We start from the raw sequence: 19,329 nt of genomic DNA on the forward strand, positions 1-19,329 counted from the left end.
GTTGTTTTAAAATCTCTTATGATTTATCTTTACACTAAGTGTGTAGCAGTTTGGAATCCAAATTTTACAGAGGGATGGATAGGTTTTGGGGGCCTACTGCTTCCCTGTGCCATCCAGGCAGTGAAAACTATACTTATTTTCTTCTGCTTTAAGCAAATGTCCTCAAGATACAAGGGGACTTTGTCCTTGACTTACCATTCTGAGTTGTTTCTTGTACTTAAATTTTAATCTAATAATCATTTACATTTTGCTCTTAAAGTTAAAAAAATTAAAAACTTTATTCAGTGTTTTTAGTTGTTTTCAACAGGAGAGTTGGCATGAACCTAGTCTTACGTATTACCAGAATACACAAACACGCACACACACACAGGCTTATTGAGAATTTATTGGGGCATAAATATGTGCATTGTTGCTTCTTCCATAACTTCTCAGTCACTTTCAGCTTCTAGAAAGATCTTATTTTTGTATTTAAGATGTAGTTCTTAATTCTTGGTTCAAGGCTCAACCTCTTCCCTTTAACCTCTTGCTTAGAGCAGAGACTGGAGAGTATGATAGTATGGTTAGATTCTAAGACATCTTTTTTTCCCTTCCTCTCCCAGGCATGAATTCTTTCAGTGTTGGTGATACAGAGAAGAGTGCGCAGATGTCTCCTTACCTAAATGTTAGCTAGACCGTATCTTTGCTCTGGATCAGTCTGATTTGATCTGATACTGGGGACCTCTACTGTTGTGATGAGCTCCTCACAGGCTGTGAGTGTGATTTTCTTGAGGAGACCTTCACCTGACACTTTCTATTGCTCAAGAGCCTCCTTCACAGAGCAAGAATGTCTCCTATTGCCCCACTTGCTGTATGTATTCCCAATGCCCTCTCAAACTTGAATACCTTATTATGTGACCCTCGAAATACACATCTGGACAGCACCAAGGCTCCTGTCTCAAAATGCCCATGCTTCTTTGTGTGGAGCCAGGAGAATTACCAGGGTCTTTTGTGCCCTATAAGGCACCTAGAAAACAGAATGGGGTAGGATTTGGACCGTTCTTCTTTCTATCTTACACCCAAGCACTGCTGACTGATGCAGGCTTTCCATTAATCATGTCTCTCCAAAAATGGTTCTCTTTGAGAATGCTCCAAACTGAGTGCACCTCCAATCCTCAAGGGATATATGGCAAGCAAACCATGTTTTCCCCATAGATGGAAAGAATTGCTAAAACCCAGTGCCATATTCCTAGATCCTCAGGGCCCCCAAATGCCAAGAACTCTCTCACCATGTTCTGTTCCTATACAGGATGCACGTATAAGGGTCTGTTCCTGAGTCATCATCCAGCTGGAGAATAAGATGCTAGTGCCTCAGCTTACAGACACCCCTAACGTTCAGTGATGATACTTTTGGAGTTCCCCTCATTGAATTTCAGAGAGGAGAACAACCTCTTCTTCTTCATGTGAGAGAGGAAGAAGGATCCTTCTGCCTTTTCTCTTCATCTTATATAAACTGTCAGTGGGGAGGAAGTGATGTTGGTGCTAGGTGCTGTACTAGTATTTTCCAGCAAGGATGCAGGGGACAAGGCTGTCCCCAGAGGCTGATGGTTAAACTGTGAGGTGATGATTGCCTTTCATCCTCAACCAGCCTTAGCCTCAATTGTGGGAGAACAAGAAGGATCTAACTCACCTTGTTAACAGTATACATATTCTTAATGAGTATACCCCTTGATGTCAACAGTTGCTCTTCTCTCCTAGGGTGGTGGGCTCTTGGATGATTTAAAATGATTTCTTTTTGTTTTTCTTTTTATTCATCTGTATTTTCTATTTTTTTCCTAATGAGCATATATCCATTGTGTAATAAAAATAAAGAAGTTTCCCTGCATGCTCCACCTTTATTAATGGACAATTGCTAGACTTCCTTAAAAATATTCATCAAATTATTACTAGTTGCATTTTAGTTTACTGGCAAATTGCTTTAATTCTCAGATGTGGAAATGAATTCCTTGCCTTTTGACTCTTTTTTATATACACTTAAATTTAAAATTCTGTCACCACATTTTGTTTTGACTTTCAACTCATACTTTAATAAAAGTAATTTCTGTTTCAAAGCTGTAAAGGAAATGGAAAACTGAAAATTAAATTAAATGTTATACTTAATCTCTGACTTAGCATGAAAACACCTCCTCCAAACAAGAGATAGGTGGAAATGATAATTGTTCTGTGCCAGACATTCTAAGAGAAAATTTTAAATACGCATGTGTAGGTTTCTTCTAAGATGGCAAGTTCAGCCTTTTGCCTCCTCCAGGTAGAAAGAAGCTCACTGGCAAAGTACTTATTTGACTGGATTGAGTAAATTCTTTGGTTAGTGAAGGAAACAGAGAACTTGGAAATGGTTCTTGACTAGCCTGGTATTTTTCCATTTTGTCTCTGGCTATGTGTTCTTTTCAATTGTACTTGTCTGTTCCAGTACATCAAGCTCATTGGGACATACTTCGAATTTTCGGATGAAAATTCCTGATTGAATATCATTTGAATGTTTTTTGTTCTTGCATCATAACTAACAAGGCAAAGAGTTTTCAATTCCATTAATCATGTGTTTATTAGGCCTCTTCTCTGTACCAAGTTCTGTGCTAGACACTATTGGAAGATGGGAGAAGCAACCCTCACTGTGCTCAGCCTAAAGCAAAAATGATATTTTTGTGCATGTCATGTATACTGGTCTTATTTGAACATTCCTTTAAAAATGGGGTTTCTTCTTTCAAGGACAAACAGTTTAGTGCAGAGGATGAGAATTCCACATATTAAACAACTAAAAGGCAAGATAAGGAGGAAATTATTCAGTGTTGAATAGTTTGGTGTAGTTAATTGGTAAAGGAACACAGATATGAAAGAATCTGTGAGCAATATTGATGGAGGGTGAATACTATAGACTAAGGAAATTAGATGAGCTTCAAGAATGAATATGCACTCGGTAGGCAGAGTTAGGCAAGGACTTTCTGTGTGTGGAAAGCAACAAGAAAAAAATGTACAGAGTAGGGAAAGAGTGAATCCACAGCCTGATCAGAACAGAGTGGGTGATAACTAGAAATAAGTACTGTGACCCCATGCACCTGTCCACAAATGCCAAAAAAAGAAAAAAGAAAAAAGAAAAAAAAAAGAAAGAAAAAGAACAGAGGGGGCAGTTGACAAGTAGAAGAAGGGAGTTTGCAATTATTCATGATATGCATGGTGAAGTAATAATATTTAAAAATATTTGTCAACCTCACTTGTAGTAAAAAAATAGATAAAATGACAGTGCTTTAGTCAAAATTGATATCCCAAACATTAATTACTTTCTCCACAATTAAGTCTTTTATTAATAGTATGAAGAAAGGGTAATAGCACATATATGGACTTTTTCTATATTGTCTCATTTAATTTATGTAACAATTCTGTGAAGCAGGAGTTGCATTTGGTTACTACTAAAAGAGATAGGGAATATAGTGACTGAAATAAGAAAGGGTTTTTTTCCTCTCACATCAAAAACCTCCAAAGATGGGGTGCCTGGGTGGCTCAGTCATTAAGTGTCTGCCTTCGGCTCTGGTCATGATCCCAGGGTCCTGGGATCGAGCCCCACATCGGGCTCCCTGCTCAGCAGAAAGCCTGCTTCTCCCTCTCCCTCTGCCCCTGCTTGTGTTCCCTCTCTCGCTGTGTTTCTCTCTCTGTCAAATAAATAAATAAAATTAAAAAAAAAAAAAAACCCTCTGAAGATAGTCCTGATTCAGTTTCATGGCCACCAGAGACCCAGGCTTCTTTCATTTCTGTGTTCATCAGATTTAGTGAGTGGCTTCTAGTCTTATGATTGCCTCATGATTACAAGATGGTCACTATAGCTCCCATCATCGTATTTGTGTTCCAGGTGGGAGAAGGAAGAAAAGAAGCTAAAGGCAGAAGGGCATACTTCCTAGCTCTTTAAAAAAAAAGAAAAGATTCCAAGTTTTAAGTTCTCTTTAAAGAGATTTCCAAAAAGCCCAGTTCAGTGATTTCTGAACCATGATCTCATCCCTCTCTGCAAGGAAGGATGGGAAATGTACTTTTAGCTGATCATATTCTGCCCCCCAATAATAAGAGTTTCTACTAGTAAGGAAGAGGGAAAAATGTATATTAGCTAGGCTGCTAGCAATCTCTGTCACAGTAATCTTATTATCATTTTACAGCTGAGGAACCAAGCCTCCAAAGTGCTAAGTAAACTACCTCAGTCACATAACCATGCCCCAAGTACAGCTCTTTCATCAGACTTTCTCATGTACATATTGAACTATTATTCTCCTCTCAGGATTTATCACTTTCCATCTGCAAGGTGATGCCTTAGTATCATTAAGAGAACAGAGAACTTAGACTAAATAATTTCTGACATGTATACATTGGTACAGTTGAGGTTTGTGCAGGTATGGTTTGTGGAAGTCTTGGAAATTAAGCTTCTGCACAGATACCATATCTGATACCATATATGTTTAATTTCAACTTTACTGACCAGATCTCTCCCTTCATCCCCTCCCATTTTACACTTATCCATTTGTCATTCCTTTCCAAATATCCACATTTCTCTCTCTTTCAGATCTGACACCCAGCTACTAACACCATTTTTAGGAGAAATTGTGAACAAAAACTTGTATAGGGAAGCATTTTACTCAGCCTCAATCCTCAACCTACAAATTATTTTTTGAACATTTACTCTGTACGTATCACTGTGCCAGGTAGTACCAGGTTTATTATGAAACCTAAGGTACAATCATGCTTGATCTTAAGGAGTAAACACTCTAGTTGGGGAAATAAAATGCATTCACATTAAATGACAGCTAATAGTGCAAGGCAGTATATATCAGTACAGGTCAAATGAGAGATAGGATATGAATGCTCTGAGTGTTGAGAGAAAGGAAAAATCCTTTTGGCTTCATGAGACCAAAGGGCATTGATTTGATCCCTGTGGAAATTAGGAAAGTCAAAAGGAGATGAAAGGTTTCCTTAGGTGGAGAGACCAAAGTCACAGCCATGGGAGACTACTGGATGTGTTCAAGTGATGGGAGTGGGTGGGTCTGGCTAAGACAGCTGGTTAGTATGGGAAAGGAGGGAGGAGTAAGGCTGGAGAAGTAGTTTAGGGTCAGATAATGGGAACCTTAAATGCCAGGTGAAGGAATGTGGAATGGATATACATTTGGATTTTATCCAAATCACATATAGGATCTATTTTTTAATTTAAACTTAATTAGCCAACATACAGAACATCATTAGTTCCACATATAGAGTTCAGTAATTCATCAGTTGCCTATAACATCCAGCGCTTATCATATAGGATTTAGAAAGCACCTAATGAAAGTTCTGATTTAAAGGTACTAACTCCATGTCTACATAAACTGTGTTCTGTACAACCAGTTTCCCCCACACTGGTGTTCTTTTTCTGATCCCATGGCCTCTCCTCCTTCAGCCTGCTTTGCATTTGCACTGGCCTCTTCATCAGCACTTTTACAGGATGAGAGAAAATGGAACAAATATCAGTCCATTTTATGCATTGGGTTTTCCAATTTTACTAAAAGGGTTAAGGAAAAAAAATCTCTAGAATATGGTCTTTGATTATTAAATGATTGTGTCAGAAAATGAACAACTGGTGACCCTAGGAACAATGTAGGTACAGATTGTCCACACACTGGAACTAAGGGAGATGCTGTGGTTCTTTTCTCTGTGCCTGACTTCATGTCATTGGTGGTTGCAAATGAGGTAGCTTTGCAAAATGATAGTGGTAGTCTTGGTTCTGTCCAGTCCTAGGAAGAGAATTAGGTGAGGAATTTGTAGTAGTTTCTCTTTCAACAGACAAATTCCTTCAAGCAATCTAATAACATTATCTTATTTAAATTTATTGAGGATATTTGTGGGTTGCAAGTAACAATCTAACCCAAATTGGCTTAAGCAAGAAAGGAACTTATTAGTTCACAGAAGTTACAATGGACTGAATGTTTGTCACCCCCCCCCCCAAATTCATATGTTGAAAGCCTAACTCCCAATGTGATGGCATTAGGAGGTGGAGCCTTTGGGACGTGATTCGGTCACAAGGGTGGAACCCTCACGAATGGAATTAGTTCCCTTATAGAAGAGCTACAGAGAGTTCTCTCATCCCTTCTACCATGTGAGGATACGGGGAAAAATCTGTAACACAGAAGAGGATCCTTATCAGAACCCAACCATGCTGGCACTCTGATCTCAGAATTCTAGCCTTCAGAAATATGAGAAATAAATTTCTGTGTTTATAAGCTACTCAGTCTATGGTACTTTGCTATAGCTGTCTGAACCAAGGAGTCATGCATGGCTTCAGTGTGACTGGCTCCACTAGATGGACTAAAGTGACGCCAACAGGGCACTGTGTCTATCAATCTCTCAATTCTGTTTTCTAGTGCGCTGTGTTATTTCCTATACTCTCATGCTAGCAAGCTATCAGTTTCTTCAAGTGTCAAGGTTCAAATCCAGTGGAAAAGAGCATATGCTTCCTCTCAACAGTTGCAACAAAGCTTTCCATATCATATCTCTTCAGACCTGATGAGATATTTGATTTTCCAAGTCTGAGTCTCATGTCCCTCCATGGAGTTAGGTGTTCAGTCAACTCCATTCAAAGCACTTGGACTGAGAATGAAAAAGAGTGATTTCCCATGGCACTATCACCAGAAGAAGGGGAAATGGACACTGTGTGTGTGTGGGGGGGGGACAGGGATAGCAAATGTCTACAACTGTCATATTCTAAAATGGCTATTTTTTTAATAATACATTACACATTTCCCCCATCCTTTTCAACTTTCCAGTACCATTGTCATATGACATTTATAAAAAGAAAATATGTATAGCCCCAAAATATCCACTGCCAGATCTTAGACTATAATTTTATTTTAGACCAATTTTTTGAGACTGTGGGGAATTAGCCTTGATGGAGCAAATGTTCCATGTCCAGGGACTCACTTTTATTATGATAGTTCACCTTCACAACAATGCTTTGAAGCAGGCATATTCTTATTTTTTAGATAAACTTCTGTTTAAAGAGGCTAATCATCTTGCCCAGTATCACATAGCTAAAGGCAAATGGGCATTGGCTCTAGAAATCAGGTCATTCTGGCTCAAAAGCCATTGTGCTTCCACTGTGCTATGCTACCCCAAAGTCTGAGTTATGTCCCAGAGTCCATTCTCATTTCCATGGTCATAAAATTATGCTCTGTGTGATCAGTTTTTTTTTCCTCATTGAATTCCAAACCATTGCCTGTTTGTAAAGATAAAGAATCCAAGATGTGAGAGCTGAAAGGGACCTTAGAAAGAATCTAGTTCAAAACTAAAAATCCTGCTTCAAAAGACAAGGAGCCTGGGCACAAAGGATCATTGGTGGTTCAAAATCATAAAAATAGACAGTAGCCCTGGTCGGGGCACCTAATTTCCAGATTCATACCCTAGCTCCTCTACTTTCTTTCTTTGCCTAAATATGACCTTGGGAAAGTTACAATAACCTCTCTGGCTTTAGTTTGTTCCTCTTTAAAATAAGAGCCAGAGTACTGAATTTCATTGATTCCCAAGTATGTATTATCTCACATTTTAAAATTTAAATGTGGCTTAAATGGAAAGAAAATCATACTTTAATTGTTTTTACTTTCTTAATGGTGTATGTATAAAACAATGGCATGTGTCACAGTCAATGATGTCTTAGATTCTGTGAAATATGGAAATACAACCTTAATGGGGTTGTTGCAGAGATATAATAAAATAATAAAGTTATATCATCTAGAATAGTGCTGACACATAGCAAATGCTGAGTAAATGTTAGTGTGGTTATGATGGTTACACTATATATAAATAAGAACATGTGTATGGCTTAACTCAAGTATTCTTTTTAGGACATAAAATTATCCCTAGGTTTTGTCACCATTTATAATTTTGTCTCTTTGGCTTATGGGTAACATAGTGGTTTCCCTTTCTTATTCTTCCTGAGTGTTGTACTCTAGAACTTAACCACAGCCCCCAAAATCCATTTGAACTAAATTATCTAGATTAGCTTTTTCCTTTGTTCAAACCATGTGGCAAAGTGACAAATTGTCACTCATGTTTGTATTATATAGATACAGAGCATAGCTTGTACTGTCTTTCCTTGTTCTTTACAGTAAGTTGATAAAAGTGGATTTTTTGGGGGGGGTTGGTTTTTGTTTTTGTTTTTTACAAATAGTTGCACTCAGAACTCTCAACCTCACCTTTTTATGACACAAGAATGCATCAAATTGGCATGAGATTTTTTGGGGGATAGAGATTTATTTTTGCTTAGGCTAGTAATGATGGCTTTCTCTATTAAGAAGGGAAGTCTGATAGAACACAGATGTAAGCTTAAATTGGCACAATATCAATATGTCAACTTTTATTGATTTCTGAGACAAGTTTCTATTTTGTTCATTGTAGTTCAAGGCATAACATTGAAAGGCACAATATTCTTTAAAGGATAGGACATTCATGAAAAGACATTGTGTTTCTTTCCTTTAGTTCCCAAAATTTCATTGTCTATAGATTTGAGATCAAAATAGGTGATATCTTTACTGATCTTGTAATTAAGAACTCACAGCTCTTCATATTATTCTTCTATTCCTCATTTCCCCCCTTGTCTTTCAGAATGTCTATAAAATGATGGGTTATTATTTCCACTACTTCAGTTAGTGTTTATGCCAGCAGAGGGAACATTATTTTATTATTTTTAGAGAATAAAACCTATTTCTTGAACCAGGAAATTGAACTTGCTATTTTAGAGAAATAAAGCAAAAACATCTTTCTTATCAGTCTCTACTTGATTTCCTCTAGGGGACCTTCCTCATTCCCTAAAACTACCCCCTCCATAAGTAAGAAGCCTTTCCAGCATATACTGTGCATATCTCTATTTATTGCCCTGTTACATTATAATATCTATTTCTGTTTCTGTCTTCTCTCCAACAGGGCACTCCTCAAGTACAGGAGCTGTGGCCATTTCATTGTTGTATGTATATTTCCTTGAGCACTAAATTAAAAAGTGCATTAAATGAAGAAAGGTCTAACTTGAAATCACTCTTAGAGCTTTGAGGATAACTGCATATTCAGTTTCAAAACTGATGTTTATCCATTGGGTAGTAAGATACATTACCAAAGTAGATTTTAGTTTCTCAGAGCTACACCTGCAGAGTTGCATGCACCACTTTAGGTAATAATCTGCTAGAGACACTTATAGGCACATATTTACTTAATATTAAGCTGGACTAGAAAAGAAACCAATTTGAAATTGCTTCCTCAGCTGAAAGCTCTATGCTAACAATAAAGTTTAATTTCAGCAGCTGTAGTTCTCAAATCAATAGACTGCAAAGAGGGTGGCAGAATTTCAGTTTTCGGTTTTGAATACTAAGCAGGTCAGAAGTTGCATTATTTAAGAATAAATTTACTGGATTTTAAAAACCACTTTTGGAAAATTAACCATGTGGATTTATATTACTTTCAATAATAATCTAAATCTCCAGAGTAAAAAAAATAGTGTCCAACCATAAATTATATTTATTACAAATATGAGGGGTTTTTGAACATTTATGGCTTCAAGAGAAAAACTTATAGATACATTTGTAAATAATATTATTTTTAAGATCTATTCATTTATTTATTTGAGAGAGGGAGAGCACACACAAGTGGGAGTGGTAGGGAGAGGGAGAGGGAACCTCAAGCAGACTCTGCGCTGAGCACAGAGCCTGAGGCAGGCCTCAATCTCACGACCCTGAGATCACTACCTGAGCTGAAACCGAGTTGGATGCTTAACCGACTGTGCCACCCAGGTGCCCTGTGTAAATAATAGACATTAAATCATATCATAAAATTGGCTATTCTTACCTGACGAGGAGTTTCAGGACATTTCTTAGGTCTCTCCTGTCGTTCCTTTATACAGAAAATATAGTAATACCTCCTGGTAACTGGACTGTGTTATATTAATATCTGACTGTTTTTCCCTTTTAGCAGCATTTGCTCTAGTGTGGGAACATTTTTGTAACGAATAGAGACCATGGCTATATTGGCCTTTTTACATTGACCTTGTTTCTATGAGTATGTTTTCTCACCTTCTCTTTTAATAACTAATTATGCTGGTAGTTGGGCACAAGAGTATCAAATCATGGATATTTTTATAACCAAGAAGTGCAATTTGGGAAATAAATTTAAAATATAAGTAAATCACGTTGTCTTTAGGAAAAAAAAGTGAATGGTCTTATATCTCCTCAGTGTCATCAAAGTCTGCCCTTACACCAGAAGTTTCCCTAGCCTGGATATTCATAGGTTGAGGGGGAGAGAAAGTCATATTTACTAAGATTTTCTAAGGTCAGGTTGTATAGGAAAGTCTTGAAGTGTTCTGAAGTAATAGGCAAGAGGTGTCAGCATTTCTGAAGGAATATGGGAGGTCAAGATAATTAGTGTTCAAAACAGAGAAAGGGAAGGAGACAGAGAGCCACAGATGGTGCAGAATGGTGTCAGGACCATGGACAGCGCCACCAATCTTGATCTGCAGGACATGTCGGTTTTTGGAAACGTGGAGCCATTTCATCATAGGCTTTAACTCTGGCTAAGCTGTGGAATTTTAATGTCATGGTCTTTATAATTTTAGGCTCTTCCCTTATTGAGGCGGGGAGGTGGCTGTGGATAGAAAATGAACTGTATGTACCTTTCATATCACTGTGGGTTTTCTGGCCTGACTAAGACTTCAGCAACATGGAAAAAATATTGAGTTAACTCTGGAGTGGGGTAGAGGTGGAGTTGTAGGCTACCCTCATACTTTATCATCTTTTCCCACCAAGCATTTTCTCTCCTGAGAGGTAGAATTTGATATGAGCAGAGCCCAAGACTCTACAAGTAAAGCTATTCCCAACATAGTTTGTGGAAGACCCTGAAGGTATCCAGTTAAGCATTTATTTTTCTCTCTCATTGAAAGGAAGAGAAACACAAGTTTTTTTTCTTTAATAATTTTGTGTAATTAAACTTCAGGCTTTTAGATGTGATGCATACTAATAAATTCTCCATGGAATCTTTTAGAAGTAAAGCACAGCTGTTCAATTCATGAATTTATTTTGCAGTGTCTTAATAAAATGTTTTCCTCAAAAAGAATTTCATCTTTAGATGGCCCAAATGACCTTCTGTATTTTATCTTCTCTGTCATCTCTTTTAATTTTGGTCTGATTCTTGAGTAAAAATGCTTGTTAGCCTTAGTACATTATACTTCTGGCGTGAGGTCAGTTATTCCTGTGAGCTGCATGTCTGTGTTCATTTCATTTCACCCTCCTCTTTGCCAAAGATTGTACCTACTGCAGGAGCTTTAAATTCAATAAGGTTAATTGGGATTTTATTAAAGTATATGATTCTGATTCTTTTCTTAACTTAGATGCTTTACAGGTTAAGTTATAATCTGGGTTCAGGAAATATTCAATAAGATGATTTCTGATTTAAAAATATGACTAAAAACAGAGAAAGATAAAAATCAGGTATTATATTTAATCTGAATCCACAAGGAGAAATTTTCTCCCCCTTATTCAATATTCGACTAACTTAAAGTATGTCACATTGATAATAAAGTGGCCATTGAAAAACTGTAATAGACCCCCTCCTCCCCTAGGGTATACCAAACAGCATTGGATTGATTGGAAACCTCGAAAACCTTGAAGACTTTCTCTCACATCTCACTTCTACAATATTAAAGTGCCCACTCCTCTCATTCTCCATCAAGTGTTCCTCCTGACCACTTTCAATCCTGACCCCCTCTACCAACATGGAAGAAGACATAGGACAGGAAAAATGGGAGTAGTGAAAAGATGGTGGGAAATAGAAATGGAAGGGAGACTGCTAGTATGCTTTGAAACAGGACCACTATGTGGTCTTTATTACATTCTATGTGACTTTCCCTTGGCAGTTCTTTTGGGAATCATTACCAAAAAATGTGCTTGGACAAATTTAGAGTGTGAAAAAATCCCTAACCAAATAGCATCCTGCTTTATTGTTCTTTCAGAGAAATCTCTCCCTTCCTATGGCTGATCAACCCTGGTAGTTGAGTTCATCTGACCAAGACAAATGGAGATAGCTTCAATACTTTGTCAGAAAATCTAAGAATGTTCTATCAAGGTGTCTCTAGGCTTTAAAAAATATAAAACACTGTTTGATATATTCTGATCAAAAATCGTTCCTTGCAATATTCAGGTGACTTTCATTCAGGGACATTTCAAATAAAATTTTTTGAAGTAATCACTAGGAAAGGGAATGTCAAAAGGATAAATAAAAGTCTTCACTATTCAGAAGGTAATATACAAAGTATGAGCATCAAAGATTTGAGAAATAGAAAAATCTTTAAATAGACAAAGTCCATACCTTTGTCAGTTCAAGAGATTTAAAAAAAAATTTTTTTTTAATCCTATAGCACCTACTTAGAAGCAATTTGAGTCGTAACAGTACTTGTCTCAATCATCTATACTATTTCTTGACTTCTTCACTCTTCTGTTTCTCTTTTCTTTGGTTAAGATAGTGCCCTTTTCACAGGCACCTAAAATGGTTGTATTACATTCCCAATATTTGAAGCATCTATGGGAGGTAATCAAAGGACAAATACTCCTAATTTGTACATACCAAATCAAGTGATATTTGTTATTTGTTTAACAGACATATACCAACAGTATTCTGCTATGGTAAGCGAGGTAGTTAAATCCTGGCCTCAAGGCATTTATAATTTAGAGCCATCAATAAGGATAAACGTGCTGAAGCACGTGTCAACAAGCAAGGAACTGCATAATAAATCTAGAGGGAGAAGCCAGAGACAAGCTTCTAAAGAAAGCAATATAGTTCAGAATGAAAAAGAAACGTCCACTTTCACTTTTTCCAAAATGTGGGGAGAAGAAATCATAGACATTTAGCCCTCTAAGGGATGCTTTTAAGCAAAGATATGAAACTACAAATTTTGGTAATTTTAGCCTCTCATTTTTCCCCCTTTTGTGGCATCTTCTAACTCCTGATACTTCAGTCATAAAGTGACTTCTATTCTTCTACCTATTCTCTACCATACAGATCTAATTAGAATAGTAACTTATATCTTGGAGATATTTTATTCATCAAGTTTCCCTCTTTCAAAAGGTATTTGTCCTTAAGTCTCATCTCTCTTGTGAGACAAAAGGCTTTATTCCCTGTTACTAGAATTTTAAACACTAAAATTAATAGAAACTTAAACATCAGCAAATATACATGTGGGTGGGAGTGATATTTAAGAAATAAACATGCTTTCTTGGACCACTGAGATTATAACACATAAACTCTACTTATTCTTCTATATAAGAATGACTTTCATCATCCTTTTTTATTTTTAAGCCACCTCGTAAGGTCTTTACATTTTATTGGTGTCTGAGTAAATTGCCAGTGTGATAGTAACAGTGATGATGGTGGAGATAACAATAATAATTATCCGAATTGCTTAGAGTGCCATCAGGTAAAGAACTCTGACATTCGTTTTCTTTTAGAGCAGATTTACATGCAAATATTTTTAAAAAGATTTTATTTATTTATTTGACACAGAGAGAGACAGCGAGAGAGGGAACACAAGCAGGGGGAAGTGGGAGAGGGAGAAGCAGGCTTCCTGCGGAGCAGGGAGCCCAATGTGGGACTCGATCCCAGGAGCCTGGGATCATGACCTGAGCCGAAGGCAGCCGCTTAACGACTGAGCCACCCAGGTGCCCCTACATGCAAATATTTTTGATCTAGTTATTTGGGCGGTATTGGAATGAATAAATATTACCAAAAACCTATTAGGAGGAAAGAATGGGAAGCTTGCCAGCATTTTAGTGACAAGTTTTCAAAATATGAAGAATGACAAAGGGAAGAGATGGCATAATAAACTATGTTAGAAAGAGTTAGGCTTCATTGTGACCTTAACTTCTCCAAGGCTCAACTTCTCCACCTATAAAATGGGAACAGCAAAGCCTACCCTACAAAAGTATGATGGGACTAAGACTTATAGCTCAGTAAATCTTATTTTCCTATTCTTCCTCAGTGAGGTAAACAAAACAAAACAAAACAAAAAACTTAAGTCTGAATACAATATACAAAATGAAACCAACAGTGACCGTAGGGAGAAAAGTCTTGCATATTATATGTCAGTGAATCCAAAGTGTCACAAATATGATATATTGCTGCTATAAAATTGCCACAGTTTTGAAACTTACCTTGAACACATGAAATATGTGAGGAGAATTCCAGAGCAACCCCACAAAACTTTACAGAAACAGAATCGATTTTCCATTTCTCCTGTGGGAGGATCTTCTATCAAGCCAAATATCTCCCACTTATAAAACCTTGTTTAAATTCTATTTTTAAGCCTTTCAAAAATAATTATGCAGAAGATGACTCAGACCATTTTAATTCTTATATATATACATGCTCACAGCATAATTTACATGTTCTTATGTTTCTAGTCTCTTCCCATGTATTTGTTTCACCACTTCCCTGCCAATCCCAGGTAAGTTGGATAAAACTTGAAGGCCAGGTCATTGCTGTATTCTAACAGTTGCTGTATGTGTTCCTTTTAGCCCTCACCTTACTTGACCTCTCAGAAGTGTCTGTCATTGGTTCCCACTCCTTCCTTCTTGAAATGCTGTCTTTGGTTTCTGTGATCGTATACTCAGCTAGTTCTTTTTTCCCAAGTTGCACCTTCTCAAATTCCTTCAAGTTTCCTTTTTCTGACAACCGCTTAGAAGTTCATGTTCCTTCAAGATCTATCCCTTACTTTCCTTTCTTTTCATCCTACAGATGCTCTCTGTATGACTTCATCTGCTCCATGGGCTCCAACTAACATTCATATATGCTAATAACTTCCATATCTGGAGATCCGACACATTCTCTCTTCAGACCTCCAGGTACGTATTTTCAAGTGCTAGTAGACATTTCCACTTACATGTCACACAGGCACTTTAAACTCAGCATATCCAAAACTAAACATATTATCTTTGTCTTCCCATCCCCACACTTGCCCTCCCTTCCTATATTCTCCTATCTGTGAAAGAGCTTCCATCTATATCACTGCCCAAGACACCAGGAGGTCATCCTTAATTCTGTTTCTTCCTCATCTCAAAATCAAACTAAACTCCAATTCCTATGAGTTCTACCTTTTAAATAGTTCCTTAATTCTCTTCACTTCTTTGTTTCATCACTACCACTCAACTTGGAGATAGTATACACCAAATTTTGCTGAATTACTGGAACAACTTTCTGTTTTCTTTGGTCTCCTTACTGTGATGCTGGCTTGCCCAGTACTATCCTATTCTCTATATTGTAGGGAAAGTGGTCTTTCAGAATTGTAGATATGAGACAAGATACTCACCTGCTTAAAGCACCTAAATAGCCTTTATAACCCTCAGGATAAAAATCCATTTTCCTTAGCAAGGCCAACGAGCTCATCATGACTGCTCCTGTCCTACTCAGCCAATCAGCCTCATTGCTTGTCCTTACTTTCTTATCACCCCATTCTGAACTATTTGAAATTCTCCAAGTGTGACTGTCTCTTTCATCTCTTTGGCCTCTGTGACATCATTTCCTCTGCTTACAAAAACTCCCCTCTCCTCACCTTTAACTAACTTACAGAGAGTACCATTTAAGAATGATGCAGTTGCAAACAACTCCCCTTCTAAAGCTGAACAGTTCACCTTGGAAAAGGTCAGTTTTAATAGAAGAGGGCCAGTAAATTAAGTTTCCTTGTGATCTAACCATGTTAACTCTGGTAGAAGTTAACTGTAGAAGGTAGAAGGCTATGAACCTGGCTTATTTAGATCACTGATTCTGTGTACAAATAGCACTTATTTATTACTAGTTTTTCAGCTGTATTGAGATGATGTGGTGATTTGATATACGTAAACATTCGAAAAGGATTGCCTATGTTGGGTTAATTAACACATCTACCACCTCACATATTTACCCTTTTTGTTTCAGTGAGAACATTTAAATTCTACTCCCTTAGCAAATTTAAGCTGTACAATGACAGTGTTGCCAACTATAATCACCATGTTATACATTAGATTCTGACCCTATTTGACTTATAATTAAGTTTTTACCTTTTACCAACTCCCCCCCTCCCCCCCCAGCCTCTGGCAACCACTTTTCTACACTGTTTCTATGAATTTGGCTTTTTTTTTTTTTTTTTTTTTAAGATTCCATATAGAAATAGTATCATGCAGAATTTGTCTTGCTCCATCTGGCTTATTTTGCTTAGCATAGTACCCTCTAGATTCACCCATGTTTCCCCAGTGTCCAGGGAGTATCACAGGTAACCCCTAGATATGTTCTAAATTAGAGGCCTGACCCTCAGGCAGCAGCTTTCAAAGTATGTAGATGGACCCCTTTCAGGAAAGACTAGAGGATGAGTGATTTTGTCTGCTCCCTCTTTGCTGAACCCTGGGAGGACAACCTTGGCTAGTGATCCTGCACCCATTAACAACTGCTCCTTTGTTTGCTATAGTCTGTGGGAATTTTCTTTGTAGTCACTGGGAGTGACTAAGCCTGCTTGTCTTAAATCTGCTCAAAAGGTGATGGTGTAACCCTGAATTACTTTCCTGATGCTCCTGAGTCACCTTAATTTGTCCTCAGTTTTCTTCCTGGAGGACCTGCATCATACAAAGTAAGCAATAGGCACACAAGAAGCAAATAACTCTCAATTGCTGCTACGGGATATCTTATCTTCTCTCCCAAGCTAAAACGTTCAAATCTAGAAACAAGTAATCAAACTTACCATCTTTTAATAGAACAAGTATGATGGTTTTGACAAACATTTGGACATAACAAATTATTTAACACAATGCAGCCATAGAATTCCCCATACATACTGAAAGACATCAGCTTTCTGGTCAATATGCTCTGCATCTGTAATATATCACTTTGATAATCCCATTTGGTTTCTATCATAATAAGCATAATAAACATAATATTGTTTATTTTGCATCCATGTGATCTGAAGTCCTATCTGAAGGCCCAAGCAGGACACTAAAGATTAACTTCCTTTCAGTCGGAAACTTACTTCATATTACTTGAAGAAGACATTTCATTGTGAGACAATGGGTTTTTATAGGCCCCCTTTCTGTGGCTAGATTCTTCTTCATATGTTATTTGACATTTTTTTCCATGAGTATTTGGTACTGCTAGTTCTTGGTAGACACAGGACACAGGTACACCTTATGAAAATTAAATGTGACATAGAAGTGACCAAGAACACCAGCCAGAAACATCAGTTGCATGAAAACCTGGCTACCAGGACCATATACAGTGATCCAGATATTGTATGATTATTGCAAGGTGGAATTAACTCTTGTTCATACTATGCTTGGACACCAGGCTTCTCATAATGCAGCAGAAGTCTGACCTACAGTCAACAAAACCCACAGCCTTCCAAATTGTTGTTAGATCAGTTCTCCCACATTCTATACTTTCACCATTAATTTTTAAACCCGCACTTTAACTTTATAGTTTTTTCCCCAAATACATTTTGTCTTATTAGTTTTAAGCATTTTCTCTGGCCCACTTGTCTTTGATGACTTCACTAGGAAGAGAATCACCACTCATTGATTCAGGCTTCCTTCAGAATATTTTACCTCAGGACGTTTACATCAGGCTAAATTAGGACATTCTGAACTGATGTTATACTAAATGCCTTTAACAGCTTTGCAATCAATTCCTAGCATTGGAGTGGTGATGGGGGAAAGGGAATTGATGGAGGATAAGAGATAAGAATAAAACTTGGGAAGATGAGTGAATTTTTTTAAACATTGGAATCAAGATTTCATTATAAATATGAAAAACACAGCTGTAACTGGCATAGAGAATGATTCAGCCTTCCATCCTGGCAGTCTCTTAACTTTGGCAGCATGAATTGGACCTTTCAAGGCTTCTACTGCTTTGGGTTTTGATTTTCATTTAGTCTTACCAGCAAGAAAAATCACCCTGGAGCAATGAGCATGCTGATTTTGTTAATTCTCTCAAATATGTCCCTTGTTTAAATCACTGCTGATTAAACATTCTTGACATCTTCCCTTTCTCAATGTGCCATGACTCATCAGGTGATCACAGTGGAAGCCAAAAGCCAAATCTGTTTCTTTAAAATGTTTACTGAAAGTGAGCAGTGGAAAAAAACAATGGCAGCTAAGATGATGAACGGTTTTGATGGGCTGTGTATCTTTTACCTGTTGATAGCCTTCAGGAAACAAAGTAATAACTGTGGGGCAATGTCACCAAGAGCTGAGTCAGACCAAAGATTTGAACTACTGCAAGCCTGGGCGTCTGTGCCAAATAAGCATTTCCCAAATGGTGTTGATTACTCTGTTACTACTAAAGGTCATTTAGAGGTGCTAATTTTGGCTGTAATCGTGGATTTTCTCTTTGCCTTATCAGAAACAGTATTCAAATTCACTCCAGTATTTGATTCCCTATTTCCCTAACAGTCTGAGTTTTAAGATAGAAAAATTACTTGCCACAAAGGAACCAGGCACATGTGGAATATTAACTGAAAGTTAATTTCTATTATGCTACTTTTAGCATAACAAAAATTAGGCTTTCTGTTCCACATGTGACAATAACAGGAAGAGGATGACTACCACAGCAAATTACTCACTCCTACCTACCTAATAATCCATCAGACTCTGTCACTCGTGTTAAGGGAGGCAACCATCATATTCAGTGTAATACAATAGAAGGAGCACCGCTCTGGAAGTGAGAACAGGTTTTCTGATCTTGGCTCTGTCCACAAATTGTGTGGCCTTAGATAAATCATTTAAACTCTCTGATATTTAATTTCTATTCTATATAAACATTAGATGAGAATAAGATTTTGGGTTTTATATTTCTTTCCAGACTTCCCCCATCCTAACAAGAATTATTTTCCTGGAATGTTACTAGGATTTTATATGTGTACCTCATTCAATGCAGCCTGAGACATTAATTAAATTTGGTTATCACTTGGAAAATAATCTGAAGAAAAGACCGGATAACAAATTATATATTTTTCTTCTGCCAAGAAAGATACTATTTTAGGAGTTTGGCTTTGTTGACTTCAGGGGTCATTTAAAAAAAAATGTATTTAGGTATAACGATTAATGTTGTGTATAGAACTGCTATCTCAGGGTTGGGGGATGAGGAACATCTAAGTGCTATGAGCCTCATTCTGAGGTATATCACTGGCTTCTCTCTGGGATTCAGGCCAGTCATCTCACTGCTTTGTATCTGAATATCTTTATTTCTGTCTGAGAGTTATTCAGTTATTTAAGCTTGCCTCAAGTTACTGTGGCAGATACAAAT

This window comes from Halichoerus grypus, chromosome 6 (genome assembly GCF_964656455.1).
Source record: "Halichoerus grypus chromosome 6, mHalGry1.hap1.1, whole genome shotgun sequence".
NCBI classification, from domain to species: Eukaryota; Metazoa; Chordata; class Mammalia; order Carnivora; family Phocidae; genus Halichoerus; species Halichoerus grypus.